Here is a 21,459-nt window from a genome sequence, read left to right as displayed (position 1 = left end):
CTTTGTCTTCCTGTATACTTACACTTTGCGGGTCATTTAACGATGAATCAATTTTTTAGCATTTTCTCTTGCTTTAAATTCCTTCTAATTTCAAATGTGTTGTCCTCGAGTTTTATTTGTGTTTTTTTTTGTTTTAAACATATCTTTTTCATAATCATCTAATTCTGAAAAAAATATTATTCAAGGTTTTATATTATCAAATATTTACTAATGCGATTTGATTACGTTATTTTGCAGAGGAAAATTGTTTAATGTGTTTTAATTTGGTAGACGCTGATATATTTACAATAGGACAAGAAATACATATGTCGTTCAAAATGTGGAAGCGACAAGAAATTTAGGACAAATTATAGTACATTTGCAATATTTATATACGGATTGTTGGAACACCTTTTCTTTTATTTATAATTGTTTATTGTTGTTTTTATAGTACAGTTGTCCGAATGAAATATATTTCATACACATAAGTTAGATTAGACACCGATGGACTGAGGAGACGATTGAATCTTTATAAAAAAGAAAATTCATAAGACTGGAATTATTAACTGTGCCTAAAAATGAGTCGTAGGCGAAAAAAAGACGCACGGACTTTCTTTACTGGTAAATATCTCAGACAAGAAATTGTCTTGATTTCAGATTGCCTATTTGCTTCTATTTCTTTTCAGCCTAATTTGCCCAGTTTTTAATTTAATTCATGCCTGGCCAAGTTACTGTTGTAAATTCTAAACGTGACGAAGTTTTCAGAATCTATTCAAAATATATAAGCAGAATATTGGTATTCTGTCCTTTCCTTCCCCTTAAAGAAGGGAAAGCTCTCACTAACGACCAAATGTAAGGTGTGCCCCCCTACTCCAATGACCTGGCTTAGTAATGGCTTAGTAAGGTCAGTATTTCCTTAGCGTCACTTGCATGGTGGTCGAAGAGATATTTGTCACCACACCGAAGATCTAATTTTTAGCTAAGTACATTTTTTTGTATTTTCTTTGCACACTTTATCTTATTTTATATTTTATTCTATCCTCTTTTTAAACCAAACAAATCTAACCCTTTTATTTTATTTATTTATTTATTATTTTTATTTATTTATTTTTTTTTTCGATGTAATTTTATCTTATCTCTCAGACATCTTGACCATTCTTGATTCACTTATTTTAAAAACAATTTCCTGACTAATTTCTTTTTACCATGTCACATCGACGTAGTAATACGGAGGGGGAATCCCTTTTTAGCTTATTTAGATGACAGAAGAACTTTATTTAAGTACAATACTTAATAGTAACAGCCATGGTAAGGTGCAAAAAAAAAAAAAGTGCCACCTAATTTAACTTTCACTATTCGTTACCTAAATATGCAGTATCTTAGCTGTGATACTAGAGCTATTCTTCCTGAGTGGATGCTATGCTCCTGTACGTTACCTTAATGTCTTCTTATAAATACAAAATACGGAATTTCAGACCGCCATGAACTAGTTCTTGTAACTGGAACAAACACCTAACTGCTAGCTACGAAATCCCAATATACATTTTACCTCCAAGACGATTACCTCTGTCTAGCCTGCATGCGCAAAAAAAAAAAAAAAAAAAAAAAAACTTACCTGCCACTCTAAATCCTTGATCTGTTTCTTGTAAACTAATAACTCCTATCCCTTGAAGGCTAACAATCTGCTCATTCCCACCAAACCGCCACTTAACTCCTACATTTCACTCCGTTTTGTACTGGAATCTTTAACTTCCAGCCCCTGACTCTCACATGCTAACTGCTTAGTCATCACTAAACATCTATACAATTCTACCCTCTAGACATGCATTGGAGTTCATTCCTATTCCAGTTGGGATTAAACAGCTAAAGTATGTACTCGGAAGCAAAGCACACCGCACTGCATTACACAACTGTCCCCTCTTAGATATCTTTGCAACGCTAATACGAAACTGAACCAATGCTCCTTGCTATGCTAAATGTCCATAACTTTTACTTGAAAGCTGCAAACATCTTCTCTCAATAATAGAAACTCACCTTGTACCTCCAACTTTATTCGCACCTACTAAAACCAGCCCATATATCTATTTATCAAATTACACATGACTCAAAACTTACTGTTTTACCCGTACTATATTGCACTCGCATCTCATGCCCTGATATCATCTAAAATAGTTTTGGCACAACTCGTAGTTCAATTCTTAACTCCTACTCACACTTAAATATTATACTAGACCCTAGCTCACATGGATAAAAAAAATAAATAAAATAAAATAAAAAAATAAAAAAAATAAAAAAGGAAAAAAAATGAGAAAAAAATATTCATAAACAAAAATGAAAGCCTCTAACCACACTATCTCCTAACAAGCCTCCTTACAATCATAGTTGCTTACACTGCATGAGCTCTACTCAACCCCTTTATCCAGTAACAATGAAATAACAATATCCCTAATCCACTTTGAGGAGTGTAACTATTTAGCAGATATAACCTCTACAAACTAACCCAATAACATTATCTAACCACGCGGGGTCGCAGAAATACCTGGATTAGAACCCAGGCGCGGAGCAAACCCTCTCAGTGGTGACGGACCCAGTAGATCTTCCCAGATCATCCGTCTAGGAGAAGGAAAACTCTGAAACTAAACCAAAGAGGAGGGAGGCCTCTTCAGTCTTGGACGACAGCCTTCCTAGAGCTGGTGACTCAAACAAATTACCGGTTTGCAATACCTAAATTGCTTAAGGAGTAGATAGGTCCTGCCTATCGCCCGGCTTCCACACTCCTTCTTTGTCTATTAGTCAGGCGCAGAGATACTATCAGTGATTCGACAGAAACACCCATTGGTAGATCTTGTTTCTTGTCTAGGGCAATGAACGCCGTTTCCCCCACTCCCGACACACCCCACCCCTAAATCTGGGCATTTGAGAATGCTTGAGTACCACATATGCCTGAGCAATTAGATTGGGTTGACCTTCCTCTGATGGGTTGAGGGTACCGGATTGACAGTTACTGGCTGCTGTTTCCGACTGGTAGTACAGGGGCCCTAACTCTTTGGTAGCGCTTAGAGCGGCTGCTCCATCAACAGTTGAATAATATCGGGATGTTTGCAGTGCCATGGCGCGCATGGAAAGGGACCCTGCACTCATCCCCGGTGGGCTTTCCTGAGGCCACAGTCCTAGTTGATGGTGGGTCAGCTGATGGTCTACTTGTGATGCATGTGTGATATTCTGCATAACCTCCTGTTCGGCTTCCCCTAACCCAACTGAAACTCGTTAAAAAACATGATGACAGTACAATCTAAAAATAAGCTTAAACCAGGCTTAGGGTCAAACAAATTCAACTTGCCTCCTCCCTTGAGGCTTGCATTCACAAATATCCGTGGGCTTAGAACTAATTTAGCTGATGTTGAAGCATTTCTCCTAACAAATACCCCGGATATCTTAGCACTAAGTGAGACTAACCTACACTCCTCCATCCCCTCTAACTACTTTAACATGCCTGGATATCTCCCACTCTGCCGTAAGGACTCTGACAGACATATGCACGGACTTGGAGTTTACATTCGTAATACCCTTCCCCTGACTAGAGAAACAAACCTAGAAACGGATGATCAAGCCTTTATGTGCTTTAGACTAATCATGCAACACAACATTAGCTACTTTTACTTTCTCTACCGCTCTCCTTCGACCCAAGACTGCACCATAATAAACAAAGTATCTGACAGCATAGACACAGCACTCTCCTTCGACACTAGCGCCCAAGTACATGTATTTGGTGACTTTAATGTCCATCACAAAAACTGGCTTGGATTCTCTACTTATACAGATGCAGCAGGCAGCGCAACTCATAGCTTCTCTGTATCTCACTCCCTATCGCAAATTGTTACTTTTCCAACCCGCTTCCCTGATCAGGAAGAACAACACGCATCACTATTAGATCTGTTTTTGACCACAATTCCTGATGATTGTGTAACGAAATCCGACAGCCCACTTGGGAACGCTGATCATGCGGTAATAATGGTTGAAATCGCCCTAAACTCTAGACCCAAAACTGAAGAGCCAGTGCTCAAAACAACGAGATATTATAAAAATGGCTGACTGGGAAGCTATCAGAGATCTTATCAGAGACGCCCCATGGGGAAATATTTTTTCTCTTCCTGCTGAACAGTGTGCAACTGAGACCACTGAATGGTTCAAAACTGCAATCGAAGCGCATGTTCCCATGCGGAAATTCTATAGCAAGCCCCACTCTCCCCAATGGTTTACTTCGACTTGCGCAACTGCCATTGCTCAAAGGCAGCATGCATTCCGAAGGTTTAACCGACATAAGTCCAGTTCAAACAGACAGAAGTACATAGAAGCTAGAAGTAACGTTAAGAAAGAAATAGCGACAGCTAAGCGGGAATTTACGGAAACCACTAAAAAACGCATCGAAGCACAAAAATTAGGAACTCGTGACTTCTGGAAAATCTACAACAGTGTAGTAAATAATGGGAAATCAACGATTCCCCCACTAACCAACAATCACGAGGTTCTTTGCTCAGCAACCGAGAAGGCTAACATGCTTGCCAGTCGGTTTGCCTCCAACTCTACACTGGACCCTTTAAACCACCCCCTACCTGACTTTCCTATGCGGACAGACGCCAAGCTAGACGATCTGGAAATCACCCCTGCTCAAGTGCATGCTATCATAAAAAACCTTGACACTTCCAAAGCATGTGGACCCGACCTCATCCCAGCTGTGCTATTAAAAAAGTGCTCAGCCGAAGTAGCTCCAGTTCTCTCCAAACTCTACAACAAATGCCTTAATGAATCTTGCTTTCCGAGCTGCTGGAAAACTGCTTCTGTGGTACCAGTATTCAAGAATTCTGGCGACAGAACTGACCCATTAAATTATCGCCCTATTAGCCTCCTCCCACTTTTTGCCAAAATATTTGAGACCTTAATTAACCATGCTCTAGTCCAGCACCTTACAGATGCTAAACTTCTGACCGACCATCAATATGGATTTAGACAAGCCCGTTCCACGGCAGACATCCTCACTGTAATCTCTGAACGCATATACCATTCACTGGACAAAGCGGGAGAGGGCAGAGCGGTAGCTCTAGATATATCTAAGGCTTTTGACAGGGTATGGCATGAGGGTCTCCTCAGGAAGATTAGATCTTACGGTATCACTGGTAGAATACTTAACATAATTAAATCCTTCTTAGATAAGAGAAAAATCCAGGTTGTCCTCGACGGTCGTACGTCTAAACAATATAATATAAATGCCGGAGTGCCCCAGAGATCTATCCTTGGTCCTCTGCTGTTCCTGATATTCATAAATGACATCCCCGATAAAATTGTCTCTGAGATGGGTATATATGCTGATGACACCACACTCTATAGCAGGCACGACAGGAAAACAAATGAACATATATCTAAAGTAATGGCAGAAACACTAGAGGATGACCTCAAATCAGTAGTGGAATGGGGACAAAAATGGATGGTAACGTTCAATGCCACCAAGACAAAACTGGTTTCATTCAATAATTACAGGAAACCTTCTCTACCACCTATAGCAATGTCCAACAACTCTTTAGCTGAGAGTACGTCTTTAAAGCTCCTTGGCCTAACGTTCACAGGAAACAGGAGCTGGAACAATTACATCGAGGGCATTGCCAGGGCCGCTGCGAGGAAGGTGGGCTCTCTCTACCGTGCTAGAAAACTTCTAACACCCGAAAGTATCCTGTACCTCTATAAGGCCACTATTCGCCCATGTATGGAGTATTGCTGTCATATTTGGGCCGGTGCATCGGCTACTAGTCTCTCTCTCCTTGACAGGGTTCAAAAGAGATTCGCAAATCTGATAGGCCCTTAACTGGCATCAAATCTTCAGCCTCTGTCCCATCGTCGAAACGTTGCATCCCTCTGCCTGTTCTACAAGTATTATAATGGTGAATGCTCTGAAGAACTGCAAGCACTTGTGCCCCCACGACGTGAACACCCTCGACAGACCCGACAAGCTGCAAAATCCCACCCCCACACTGTAGAGATCCCTAGATGTAAAAGATCGTTCTACTCCAGTAGTTTCTTCCCCAGAACTGCTAGACTTTGGAATTCCATTCCAGGTCACTGCTTCCCCAACTGTACTGACATGCATAAGTTCAAGTGCAACGTGAACCAACATCTCGCTGCCCTAATCCCTACATAGTGCCCCAGTAGATGTTTCCCCTGATAGTAGCCCCCTACACCAAAGTGGCAATGTGCCTTGTTTGGGGTGAAAATATAATAAAAAAAAATATACGAATATCAAACATCCGCTTTTTTTGTTTTTTTTAGGGGGGGGAGAACACTTACTTACAAACAGGCTCTTTAAAATCAACACTTTCCACTAAATTTCTGAAGATGGCAAAGGAAACAAAAAGATTGTCTAAAAAGCGTTAAAATTATTTCAAACGATTATTTCAATAATTTAAAATATAAATATCAAATAATAATACAACAAGTATATAGAAACATACAAATTGTTGATGACCATAATCATTTTAATAATATATATGCGTGTGGGTGTGGGTGTGGGTGCGTGTGTATGTGTCGTGACTTTGGGCATATTAACACTCAAACACACACACACACATATATATATACATACATATATATATATATAACTACTTCATTTACTCACATAAATTTAATATACGAAAGTATAGATTTATGCGTAAACTTAAAGTATTTACTTCAAAAGTGCTCACTACGTAGGTAGAGCTAGTTTGTAAGTTATAAAATATATATGGCGATTAAGCTACACTGAATCTCCTGCGTTTCATCCACTATAGGATTCGTCAGGCTTAAGCATAAGCCTGACGAATCCTATAGTGGATGAAACGCAGAATATTCAGTGTAGCTTAATCGCTATATATATTTTATAAATTACTATATATATATATATATATATATATATATATATATATATATATATATATACAGAATTCAGTAAGACCGTGCTCCATGATCACGCGATCATCGATTACCTAAATAATATCCACGAAGACATATGTCAAATATCCCTTCACATTAAATGAGAATCACCAGTATAACAATAAGTAAGTATTCAAAGAATACATTTGAAAAATAACTATATTGATTGACTGAACGTTTTTTTGTCCTTTTATTTCAACGTGTTTCATCGTTGTTTTCTGAGTGCATTTCTTCTGCGAGTGAAACATATATCAAAAGCAGAAGGTAGATTGTGTACTAAGGTATTGATCAGACACATGACAGAATGTTTATAAAAAGACAATGAAGTTCGGTGTTCTTAAGGTCTACATTGGCATAGCTTGTAAGAAAATGGAAAGAGATATGAGTCATGTAAATAAAAACTGACAAGCAAAAATCTGCCACTCTATATAATGATAATAAACAAGTAAATTAGAGACCACGGTATGGAAATAAGTATACGTATATTCATATTAATTGCCTCCCCACGAGAGCAAAGTTAGACACTTGTAGGGAAAATTCAGCTCCATAAAAGGGGGCAATATGTAGAGGAATAAAAATGAAAATATGTAGATAGATAAAAATGAAAAAGTAATGGCACTTTTCTCCTTCACTGACCGAGGACAGAAATTGGTGAGTGGTGTATCAGAACATATATTATACTTTGCTTCTGGCCAAAAGGCAGTACATGTTTTTTTTCTGTGCGAACGAATTTATTATTCTACAAAAAATTACTGTAGTTTTACGTTGCAGTACCGTATCTTATATTTACAAACTCTGTTGCATTTCAACGGCATAATTTATACAATATTAAAGAGTATATTAAATTTCAGAGATAAAGTGACGTGTGATGACGCATGGTTTATATTGCTGCGTATTTATCGTTGTATGAGAATATAGATTAGATGAATAAATGATAGGCGTAAGCCTATAATTATGTACTGCTTATAATTGTTCGCTGCAAATACGAACCATCTTAACAGTATAATAATTTAAATTTTTAAATCCTATCGAAAATCTGTGGCGTATCTTGAAACAAAATATTTACGCCGGAGTAAGGCAGTACAACTCCAAGGATTACCCCTGGGACGTTATTCTGATTGCTGCCAAAGACATTTCATCAGATGAAATCGAAAGTTTGACATCTTCAATTGGGCAAAGGCTTTTTGCTCTTGTCAATAAAATGGCAATTATATAAGATATTGATTGTACTATGAAACCATATTGAAGTTGTTTGTTCTTTATTACTGTTGTTCTCAATTTACAAATTCCTAGAATTGTCAATGTTTCGATGATTTTTTTAGCAGTTCACCATATTTTAGCATTGATTTGCATATAAAGTTTGCACGCTAAAAATGCAAATCACCAAAATGACTGCACTATGTTTATTACTGTGCAGATTAGCTAAACATTTTAGATCTGCGCTTGTGTTAGTATTGCCATATAACGTGCTATATTTCACACATTCTCATTGAAAACTGTCGGTGGTAGAAAAAAAATATCGATTTGCATATAATTCTGCCACGGACTCTCTCTCTCTATCTATCTATCTCTATGTATATATATATATATATATATATATATATATATATATATATACATATATATATATATATATGTATATATAAAACCTTTGTTTCTAAAGCTATAATCAAAACCGAAACCAAAACTTATGAAAGAATTCTTACAAAAATAGATTACTAATGTGCCATCAGACAAACTCGAGACCGAAACCAAGACTTATTAAAATTCGTCATTACATTATTTAAAATAAATTGTTTATTGGAGTGTCATTTGCTACAATCGAAACCGAAATAAAAATGTTTCGGCTATTCTGGATAAAATGATTTATAAAACAGACGGATGACTTAAGTGTCATCAGCTATAATCGGAACCGAAATTAAAATTATGATGAATTGTTAATAAAATTATTCATAAAAAATAAAATGACTTGAGTGCCATCAGCTAAAATTGAAACCGAAACCATCTGATATCAATATGCTTCGGCCTTTGATGAATCATATAATTATTTTGTAATAATATACTGTTTTCATTGTCACAATGAATTACTATAGGTACTGTTACTTAGATTTGGTTTTAAAATACACTTTAGAAGGGTGTTCAGAAAAAAGTCTCCTGTGCTGAGTGGGTGAGAGCAAAAAATTTTGCTGCACAAGTAGAAAGGGCAACACTTTGTTGCTACTTAGTTTTCCAAAAGATCATTGGTCCAGTCTTTGACAGTCTAAAACAATACCCCGTTACACTTTTTCTATCCTCAGAGTTACCCTTGTTTAAATCGGAAAATCCTTCTAAATTTTGAGGATATGTAAACTTGTTAAATATCAAATATTGTTCCTTGGTTCCATTTTAAGTAACGAAGGATTTGTTTTGCACGATTAAGGTCCGTAATTGTCGGTTTCGATAATGTTTGAGATAGCTTTGTTAAAGTTTAACATATGTCAGGCCAAGTTACGGTCATCAAATAGATGAGGATTTCTACCATTTACCTGTATAATTGATTATCTATGGACTTTCTTTCGGCCCCTATATTTATGTCGATTTCGATGTGAGTTGAACGCGGTTTGCAATCTTGCATCCCGAACTTGAGCAGAATTTTTTCAATGTATCGTTATTGGTTTATAGTTATAGTTTCATTTTCACCCGTAAATTTTATACCGAGGAACCATGACAGTCGTTCAAGATCGGTCATTTTAAATATTTTATTTAATTCATTTTTAACGTATTTCAAAGTGTTGTCACGGTTTGAGGCGAGTAATATATCGTCAACCCCCCCCCCAAAAAAACAAATTATTACCTACATTTTTGTATACATGCGCGCGTCTATGGGGCATTGCTTGATTTCATGTTCTATTAAGTAATGAGGGAGTGTTTAATTCCAATTGTGAGCACTTTGTTTTAGTCCATATAACGATTTATTCAGTTTCCAAACGAAATTTTTATTTTTCAGTTCAAATACCTCTGGAGGGTAAATATAGATTTCACAGTCAATCGGAGCATTTAAATAAGCGAATTTTACATCCATTTGATGTAATTTTAAACTGTTTTGAGGGCAAGTTGTAATAAAATTCTAATTGTCGTTAAATCTTTCGTTGGTGAAAATTTTGCAAAATATTCCACTCCAGAAATTTGTGAAAAACCTTTTGCAACAAATCTTGCTTTTAAAGTTTCACTGCCAGAAGCTGCGATTAAAAAAAAAAAAAAACAGCGTAAAGAAAATATATTTTTATCTATTCGTTATTTCAACTATTTCGTTTGTGTTTCTTTTCCTGATAAAGTTTTCAATTCGGATATCATAGTTTTTCTTATTCTTGGCGATTTTCTGAATTAATCGCCTCATTATAACTTTCCGGCGCGCTGTTCAACGAATAACAGTAATGCACTGTGCAATCTTGTATCTTTTCAATTTGTAAGAAGTCTGGCCTTTTTGGCTCCCTTATAGGGTATTTACGTGTCTGGTTAATATTTTCGTCCGAAGTTCTACTGTAATTGTCGTCGTTATTAATATTTTCATTGTGATCGATTAAGATGCTAGGTAATATTTCACGTTTTACATCCACTAAATCGCCATCTTTTAAATTTAATGTATCATTGAATTTTACACTTATAACCCTTTTTATGGCATTTTGGTCTGGAAAGTAGATTAAATATGCTGGACTGTTTTTATCGTAACCTACGAAACTACATTTTTCGGTTTTAGTATTTAATTTACTGGTATTTTCTATAAATACAAAACAATCAGAACCAAATCGATGCATTCTGCTCATTTTAGGTTTTACACCGCAAACGCTTCATACGGTGTTTTACCTAATCATGAATTGAACGATCTATTTCTGATATATACTGCTGCCATTAAAGCGTAAGCCATAAACTATGTGCTAATTTCGATTCGATAATAGGCATCTTGTCATCTCAAAAAGGATTCGTCATGTCCTTTCAGTGGTGCCATTTTGGAAGGGCGAATACGGCGCAGATTTCTCGTGTTTAATACCGTGGTTAATTAATAGAAGTTCAAAGTATTTACTTGTAAATTCAGTCCCATTGTCTGAGCGAATACATTCTACTGAGCCATACGGGGCGATATCAGCTAAATATTTCTTAGTGGCGAGGATAGTGCCGGATTTGTATTTTAGAAAATAAACTATAATTAAACCGGGAAAATCATCAATAAAGTTCAAAACGTACCTTTACTTACTTCTCCCTATCGGGTTGATCGAACCTATTAGGTCACAATGCACAAGTGAGAGGATTCTCGTAGCTTTTTTTGTGGGGCGTTCTGCTCATATATTTTGTCGTTTTCCCCTGTGCACACACATCACAAGTTGGGAGATCACGTGAAGGTATTATTTTCATGCCTTCGACTACATTTGGTATTTTTTTAATATCAGCTGTATTGCAGTGTCCTAGAATGTTATGCCAGGTTTCTAAGTCGTGATAGGCAGCTTTTGATGGAACATTACGTATATTCAGCCATTTTCTTTCATGTCAAATACAGTTCCAGTAGGGTATATCCATTTTCACTTGGTTTGGCCAAACTTTACATTTGCGCCTTGTTTAATTCAGCCTACGCGGAAAATGTCTTGCTTTAATGTAGGTATGAACAGAGCATTTTTTAGAATAAAGTTACAGATTTCGCTTTTATTATTGTTTAGGGATATTTTTGCATCGCCTCTTTCCAAGACTATACCATTTATATGACTACCGTCGGCAAGCTCGACAAAATGACTTTGTGGATTAAAGTTTGAATCAAACTTAATAAAATCAGCTTTCTTGGTGATAACGTGTGCTGTAGCACCACAGTCTACACGGAGATTTTTACATTTGTGGTATTGTCAAAGATACATGTGAATAGAAATGTATGTTTTCCTCAAAGTTCTCAACATTTTTACGGAGTCCATTTTAGAGCGTTTATATCGACATTGGACACTTTTGTGCTTCGGTCGTCCACAATTATAGCAGATAATTTTATTCTTTTTCTTCGGAAAATTACTTTGGGGGAATACGTTGCGGTGAGGTCCGTCATTTGGTGGTGTCTGTTTTTGAGAAGCATTTTTGAACTTCACAATATTGCTGGAGTTATTATTGTCCACGAGCATACGATTAGTCTATTCGTAACTTCGCAATGCCACTTATAATTCACTGGAATTTGTGGGATTGGCTTTTTGCGTTATAACAGTTGTAAATGGTTTTAAATCGGCTTGAAGTCTCTTGAGGGCAATTGATATCAACAATCTATCCCTTATTATTTCACCTGAGAGTTTTAAGGCATTAGCGATTGTTTCTGCCTTTGTAACGAAGTCGGTAATAGTTTCATTCTCGTTACGTTTTAGAGACGTTACTTCTGTATATAGTGATATAATTTCCATTTTCCCTTTTGATCAGTAATATTTGCTTTATATGTTCAATGCTTTCTGCCCGTCACCCAAGGCGTCTCTTACAATCATAGACAGACTTCTATCGTCTAAGTGGGGGATGCCCTTTTCTCTACCCTGCAACCTCTCTCCCACAAAAGAGACGTTGGCAGCCTATCCTTGTTTTATCGTTATTTCCATGGCAGGTGCTCGTCTGAACTCCAATCTCCGGTCCCCCCTCGCCAATCTTTCACGAAAAACACCCGTCTAGCTGAATCCACTGTGAAACATTTCCCCCACTCTTTATCTGTGCCTAAATCAAAACGTGGATTCCATGAACAAAGCTTCTTTCTTAGAACTGCACGCCTGTGGAACTCTGTTCCGTCTGCCTGCTTCCCACGTGACTACAACTTGGATGTCTTCAAGTCCAACGTTAACAAACTCCTAATGACCCGCCCCCTTAAGTAAACACGTCATCAAATCTCCACACAATCGTACTGTACTTGCAATAACCCTTATCCCTGAGTGGCTTCCGAGCCTTGATAAATGTGTACAACCGTGTAAATAAAAATAAAAAAGCATCAATCAGTTCTTCCAAAACAGTTGCGTTCTTTTCGAGGAATTCGGGGTCGTTAATATTCTCTGTTGGATATTGTATCACTTCGTGTAGTTTTCGAATCCTTAAATATCCCAGAAATTTTAGCTGCCACAATTCGAATTTAGATTCCGATCCGTCCAAGAAAAGACGATGACTGGACCCATAACCTGTTAAGTGTTGAGACATTATGTTAAACAAAGATGGTGGCGTAGTTCAGATCAGATCCTGAGTGTAATTGGCACTAACCAAGATGGCGAGCAAGAATCAAATGCGGTCCGTAACGTAGTTAACGGCGAACTGATTGAATCCAAAATTCGGCAATTCTTATAGTAACTTTGGAAGATTTCATTGGTTGGTTTAGCACTGCCGTTGCTAATGAAAACGATTGGCGAATTCATTAGTCTCATACCCCCACTAGTTCGTCTTTTGTTGTTGGGTACGCTTCTCCGCCTCTTGGCGAAGAGCACCGTCTAGTATCTGTCTCACAGTGCGAAACTTTTATTCTGAACCATATGTCCGTCTGACCTTCTTTTGGTCCCTGCTAGGAGCAACCACTGCTTTGGGTTTTCGACCTGAAAGGACCATTGTTATTTGTTAACCTTGTATTTTGTTTTCGTTATTGCCCATCTTGGGCAACAACTACTAATTGTTTTCGTCTTTGTTCTTTTACAGATCGTCCGAGGTCAAGTTCGAGCTGTTTGAGTTCGGTCTCAGGGGTTGCCACTCCAAAAGGCATCTCTATCGCTTCAGCGGCTGGTAACGTGAGGACCGGCCTTGCCTCCCAGAAAGACTCCGAGTTTTCTGGACAACCCTCTGCTTGGGATGGAGGAGCAGATGGACTTGTGGAAGGAAGCAGTTGCTGTGGTGGTAACCAACAAGGCTGAGCAAGAGAAGACCCTGGCAAGGTTCGTAGAGCAGGCGCCGGATGTGGCAGAGATAGACGAAGACTATTGCAGGACGACGAAGCTGCTGAAGCTGAGGAAGGTCAAGCCATGGTGGATGCTAGGGGAGGATACGCCAACGCAGTCATAGTTAGCAAGAAGCAGCTCAAGAAGAACTGCAGCCGGATGCGAAAAACTAGGTCGATGAAAGTAATAGTAGTGGATGGTGCTCCCCGGAGATGGGGGGGAGGTAAGTCAGTGTAGAGCCGGCAGAGATAGAGGAATGGCCAGCTCTCGCAGTTACGGATTCCCCTATTCCGGAAACACAGGGATCGGTAGCAAATGAAAAGGCCCTAGAAGAACACAAAAGAAGACAGAAAATTGGGGACCGAAGTCAAAAGAACAGAGGATTCCCGAATATTATAGGGAGCTGTTTCAAGAAAAGTATAGGAACTACGTGGAAGGGAACAATATAAACGTGGTGCCAGGAACTCTGGAGAATATAAAAGAGCGGTTTGTGTCCCTGGTTTTTTCTTAGGCCCAAGGAAGAGGCCTGACAGTGGTCCCGAAAAACCGGATGATTGAGATGTTAGGAAAGCTGAAGGTCCCCGCGTAATACATAGTGCGAAGGAACTACGCCATGTGGGAGCTCCTCTTGCTGACGAAGGAGGGTGCAGAAAAGATGGCAAGAGGGGATCTCACATGGAAGAATATCCGGCTGAAACCGGAATGTTTATCCAAGCTTCGAGCATTGGGGACGGTCTGGGCGTGCCTTGCTTCATAATAAAAGACCAGTGGGAAGCAATCATGAATAGAAACAGTAAGGGGTCCCCGCAACATAATGGTCGGATACTACAGGATCCAAATGAGAGTGGATCGCAAGAGGTTTAATGAGATCCCCGCGCAGCTAAACTCGAGGGCTGGTCGATGGATGTGGTCGTGGATGGCAGAAGGCCACATTGTTGGCATTGCCAGAAACCTGGCCATGTGGCAAGATTCTGCCCTCTAAAGAAACTAGTGGAAGAGAAGAAGAGCGAAGAAGAAGAAAGGAAGAAGACAGAACAAGTCGAGACCAGGAAGGAGGAAGAGAAAGAGCCAATGCTTCGAGCAAGGTGGTTGGGAATAAAGGAAAGAAGCAGGAGGCTGCTCCGCAAGCAGCAAACAGATGTGTGGCAACAGCTACGAAGACGAAGGCAAGGGGAAGCTCCTCTGAGTCAAAAGGCGAAGAGAACGAGGAACGGACCAAGAAGAAGGAGAAAAGAGACAGAAAAGACGATCAGGACGAAGACTCTGAACTTCTGGAAAAACAGAAGGCCCTCCCTCAAGAGGAAGTTCAGCTAACCCCTCCCCTATTCTACATCCCTATGATTGAGATGGAACAATTAGGAGCTCCAGAAGTAGCAGTAGTAGTAACAGCAGCAGCCGCAGCAGCCGCAGCAGCCGCAAAACATGGCAGAAAGAGACAGAAAAATGCGGCCCCCGAGGGAGTGCATTTGTGAAGCGGATCGAATGACCTCAATGGGAAGCAAAGGAAGCACCTAAAAGATCTGGAGCCCCTCTAAAATGTGGATGAGAAAGAGGTCACTTATTCACGGAATGCGCAGACGCTCCAGCTGTTGTAACCTTCGTCAGGGTGAATAGGAGAAGTAGAGCGAAAGCCCTGTCGCGAATGATCGAGGCCAGGAAAACGGCATCTCCGGGAATCAAGCTATTTGCGTACCCATCTCTTGGAACGATGGATAATAAGTGAGGAGGGGGGGTCCCCGCCTATGTTCACCCCTCCTTCTTGGACGTGAGGGGCCTATCGCGAGACGGACGGCTTCCGTCCGATCTCCTCTGGGCAGTCTCGGTAAGTCCTTCGACGTCCTGACCCCCGATGACTACAGACCCATCGCAGACGAAGACTACTAGTCAGGGAAACATGGCTACCAGCTTGAACCATGCTAGTTTGAACACGGGGGGCATGAGAGTTCGAATCAAGGCTGCAAGCTTGCTGAGGGATCTCGTGACCTTTGAGGTAGATGTAGGTACTTTGCAGTAGACCGGGGAGTGCGATATTCTGGTGGACGATTTAGATGTTTTGCTCAGAATATGGCAATTTCCGTAGTTGTGGGATTTCTGTGTTAGTGGGTCGCACCCTATCTGCTACGGTCAGTTTTTCACGAAGACGCTCATGGAAGGTTGGTTGTGGTCGATGCTGCCATTAAAAGCGGCGAGTTTCGTGTCGTGGCAGTTTATGCGCCTAATCTTCGCAGCGAGAGAGTTTCCTTTTTTTCGGCGGGTGGAGGTGTTTCTTTCTTCGGGTCCGGCTCGTATAGTGTTAATGGGGGATGGGAATGCCGTCCTTGACCCCAATATAGATAAGGTCGGAGGGGTTAGAGGGTCGGAGTTGTGTGAAAGCAGCCTGTCTGACTTGATGGCCTCGTGCGATCTGGTCGACAATTTCCGTCTAGATCACGCGGGGAGGGAGATGTGGACGTCGCAGGGTAATTTGGCAGTCTGTCAAAGCACATATTTGGACAGAATGTTTATAAAAAGAGGCGACATAGATTTCTTATCATGCCCCACGTTACAATGGCTATGTAATTCAGACTACAAACTAGTGTTGTCCCGTCTGAAGTTAGGTAATTGGCCTGGGTTGGCTGGCTACTGGAAGATAGATGTATTCTTGTTGGAGTCAGACGACTTCCGGCAGCAGCTGACAACACTAATTCAGCGGAAGTTAGTTGGGCGGTAACCGGAGTAGCTGGTGGGTTAGACTTAAGGCTACCATTAGGCACTTTTGCGTGCAGTACAGCCAACGCCTCGCGCATACTAGGTATTGATCAAAAGGCACCTAGATGATAGGCTAACCCGGGCGGTAGCAGGGAGGATGCCCTAAAGCTAGTGTTAGTTAAGGATGACCTGAATCGCTTGGCTAGCGAGCGATAGAGGATCAAAAAGGTAGAGCTAGGTTTAACAGAGTCTCTAACGAAACGGAGACTGTTGACACTGTTGAGGGTACGGCCGCCTTAAGGCGCAGCTCGGATAGGCACATTCGGAAGGTGAAAAACCTGGAAGGACACACGCTCGTATCGGCTCGAGAGATTTGCAACGGGTTTTGGCAACATTTGGAGGAGCGCTTCACCCAACTACCCAGACTTCGCGGCCAGGAGATTGGCAACTGTTTAGCTGAGAAGGAATGGTTACGAAGCATGATATAATTACTGCGTTGAAGAAGGTTGGCTATAAAAATTACCCAGAGCTCGATGGTCTGCCCTATGAACTCTACTTGAGGTTTTCGCCCGTGTTTGTGCCCCTCCTGAAGGGGGTATTTAACCACTGGGTCGCGCAAGGATCCATCCCTGGGCAGGTTACCAAAAGAGTGGTCACACTACTGAAGAAGGGAGAACGGCATGGATGGGGGGGTGGCTATAGGCCCATCACTCTGTTAAACACAAAGTTGAAGATTTTGTCCTGCGTTCTTGCAAACCGACTGCAGGTTGTTGTCGATGACTTGGTCGAACCGGATCAGAACTACATTGTTAAGGGACGATCGATTCAAAACAACTTTCACTCGGTGCGCACGATCATAGAGAAGTTAAAAGACGACAAGGAAGCCGGACTGATCAATTTTGATCAGTGCAACGCGTTCGATATGGTCGACCATTGTTTCTTGGAATCTATTATGGAGACCGCCGGCTTTGGTCTGGACTTCCGCAAGTGGGTCTCTGTTCGCGGTAGTGGTGCAAGTAACCGGTAGGCTTTAAAGAGTCCTGTAGGGGTATCTCGGTCAGTGCGCCAGGATTGTCCGTTGTCGCGTCTGTTATATTTCCTGGCGTTGGAGCCCTTCCTTCGCAAATTAAGGGACGATAATTACGAAGTATCACTCATCTGGCTCGTAATTCGAGATGCAATCTGGGTCAGCAAAAGACTCTACAGAGCTGGCTTTACTGAGACACATAATTTTGTCCGATACAGTGATTGGGAGAAGGACCTTTATCATTCTTTCTTCCTTTGCGCTATCGTTATACCGTTTTGTGATTTAGTTGAAGGCTTCACGTTTCGCATGGTGAATGAACGGGTTTTTTTTGTACTGGATTCGACGCTGAAGAAAAAAGAACGCTGGTTTTCTGTGTTTGCTAGCTGTTATGAGAGGAGTGATTTGGACGACGCGACAGAAGGCGGTTTACGGAGATGATAACTTCACTGCTCCCCAGCTTGTTCTCATTTTCAAATATCGACTGAAAATGCGAATTAAGCTGGAGAAGGTAAAACTCACTCAGGCAAATTTCAAGGACAGGTGGGTGAAACTTTCGCGACTGAGTAGAATGGAGCTAATCTTGTGCCCTTTTTCGGATTTGACTGAGGATCTCAGAATATTGGGTAACCTGAACAATCATAGACATGCATCGGATCACTTAGAATAGGCACGTTAAACATTTTTATCATATTTTAAACTTAGCTAGAGTATGCATGTTATCATCGTCCCACCCCCCTTTTAGTTTGCCCCTGTCCCATCGAAACCAGTTTTATTTTTTCTTCCCTCTTTTTGTTTTATAATCCCCAATATTGGCACCATTACGTGATGGATAGGTTATTTTGTCAGAGATGTAGGCCCATTTTGAGGTGTTTATTTAATAACGTCAGTTTTCGGGGGACCTCCATCTTTTCGACTGACAAAACTTTCAAAATGTTCGATTTATAAGTGAGAGGGTTATTTTACTAACCACCATTTTTTCATTGTATATATTTTTTCACCATTTTTGTAAATAAGATTTTTATCCCAACACTCCACATTCTTTATATATTTGTATTTTTGCGCTTTAAGTAGGATGTCTACAGAATGATTCTGATATTTTGGTGAAAGAGTTTAGTAAAGTTAACGTTATGTTAGTAAGGTCAGCATAACACAAACCCCCTTTTTTGCCTTGTGCCACATTTTTATTGTGAATTTTTATTTTTTAATAAAATAAATATTTATCCTCACCGGAGTCAAAAACAGTTTACATAGACCCCCCACACATATGTATATATAACTTGGGTGCATCAGATATATATATATATATATATATATATATATATATATATATATATATATATATATATATATATATATATGTATGTATATACGAGCAAACAGTTTATAAAACATGTTAAAAACACCTTTAAATGAGTTAAAAACATATTTAATCATGACTTAGGTGCATCATCTTGAATTTAAACCATAATCTTTACTTATGAGAAAAATGTGTACATATATATATATATATATATATATATATGCGTGTGTGTGTTTGTGTGTTTATATATATATATATATATATATATATATATAGGTTTGTATATATATATGTAGATGTGTGTATATATGTGTATATACATATATACATATATACAGGGTGACCCAAAAAACGGGCTCCGTGTACACTTTATATGATGTCTCACTTACTTACTCGCTGATCACCCTTATTTTACAGAGCATCAACGACAGTGAGCAGCCACTCGGGACGTCCCAATAAGCGATCAGCCCAGCTGTCGAAAGAGTGAAAGAGTCTCTCCAGCAGAGTTTAAAACGCACTGTGCGTAAGCGAAGTCAGTTCCTCGGTATGCCCCGTGAGACTTGCAGGAGAGTGCTGGTGAACGATACCAGGGCTTACCCATACAGAATACAGACGCTACAGACCCTTACAGCCCCAGACAAGAAGCAGAGGGGGGCTATGTCAGTCGAGATGCTCGAAAAGATCGAGGAGACACCAAGTTTCCTTAACCTCCTTTGGACCTAAGATAAAGACCACTACTATCTTGATGGAAAGGTGAACTCCAAGACAAATGTAATGGGGGAGCTCCACGCTCAATGGCGTAGCCACCAAGCTCATGCACTCTCCTAAGTGCACGATATGGCTGCAATATCGGCCAGAGGCATCATCAGACCAATCTCCATCGAAAATCTGGCGCACCAATGCCAGTCACCAAGGAGCGGTATGTGGAGTTCCTCAAAACCTTCAAGAGTGAGCTCCAGACCATCTACACATCACTCAAGAGCAAGTTCTGGTTCCAGCAGGACGGAGCAAGTTCTCACACCTCAAACCTTTCCCGAGATTTGCTTCAATAGAACTTCGGGGGCTGAGTGATCAGTCTCGCGACTGATTTTGAGTGGCCACCCCATAGTTGAACCTAATCCCCCAGGTTTTTTCTTTGGGGCTATCTTAAGGATAGAGTCTACGCACGGAAACCCAGAACCATCACGGAAATCAAGCAAGCCATCAGGGAGGAGATGAAATCAATTACCAATTCATCTGTAAGAACGTCATGGACAACTTCGTTCTGCGCCTGAAGAAAGGCACGGAGCTAAATGGAGGACATCTAGAACATATGCTGTAGAACAGAGAAAAAATGTCAAAGACACTAGTGTTTTGATGTGATGTTTTGAACATAATAAACTAGTTATGACCCAAGTTTCATTTTATTCGAGGAAAAACACGAAGAAACGGGGCCTAATTAGATTTGAGGCCAGTTTTTTTGGGTAACCCTGTATATATATATACATATATATATATATATATATATATATATATATATATATATATATATATATATTTATATATATATATATATATATATATATAGCTGTGTTATTTCATAATAAAATTCCATAATAACACCAGTATTAGTAATGATGATTATGATTACAATGATGATGCATTACGAAAACATTGTAAGGCTTAATTACTATCGAGTTATAAATTACGTGTCGTTTTGGAGTAGCTTAACCCTTGTGTAACAATCGTATGGTGAGAAATATATTATATTCACTCAGCAATATAATATAATTATATAATATATTATACACACTCGGCAATATAATATAAATATATGATATATGATATTCACTCAGCAGTATAATATAAACGCAAATGTTAGTTAAAAAAAAGATATATATTTTTCAAATTGTCGGTTGTGTACGCATTTACCGTCGTAAATTTTTTTCAAATTGCTATATTCCCTAGTATTTTTAATTTGATTTGTAAATACTTCTAATTTTAATTAATCTATGCGATATTTCGCTATACTATATTAGGGTAGTGACCCTTTAATATTGCAAAAATTTACATCAGCGCATAGATTTTTATGATTATTAGTGGAAATTTGAAAAAATAATTATTTACAATTATTTGTTTATCGCTTTAGCTCAGCGAAACTAAGAAAAGACAAGGGGATGTTTACTAAATAGAATTTTGTTGAATTAATAAATAAATTTTTGTACAGAATGTTTAACTATATGTGTTTAAAGATGTAAATTTTAGTGGGTAAAATTAATAATTAAAAAGTAATTTACAGTGAAAGATTTTTAAAAGATGATACGATGATATATTGAAAATGTAAAGTAATCACATGTATATGCGTAAAGTACGTAATCATGCTTTAGTACGGATTTCGCTTAAGCCCATATGGGATCTTAAATATGGTGCCAAAGTTATCGAATGTACTTGTTACTGACGCTATGTTAAATATAACCGAATTCATCAGTCAACCCTTTTGAAATCGAAAATAAGGAAAAACTGAACACCGCAATGTTTTCGAACGGTTAATGTCATCAGTGTGAGTTAAATAGTGAAATAAGAGTCAGTATTTACCTAATGAATGAGGTGTACTCAAACGATAAACTTGTAAAAGC

The sequence above is a fragment of the Euprymna scolopes genome, chromosome 31, assembly GCF_053919585.1.
Source record: "Euprymna scolopes isolate OS-2025 chromosome 31, ASM5391958v1, whole genome shotgun sequence".
Classification (NCBI taxonomy): Eukaryota; Metazoa; Mollusca; class Cephalopoda; order Sepiida; family Sepiolidae; genus Euprymna; species Euprymna scolopes.
The sequence above is the reverse complement of the archived record's forward strand: the minus strand, read 5'-3'. Positions refer to the sequence as shown.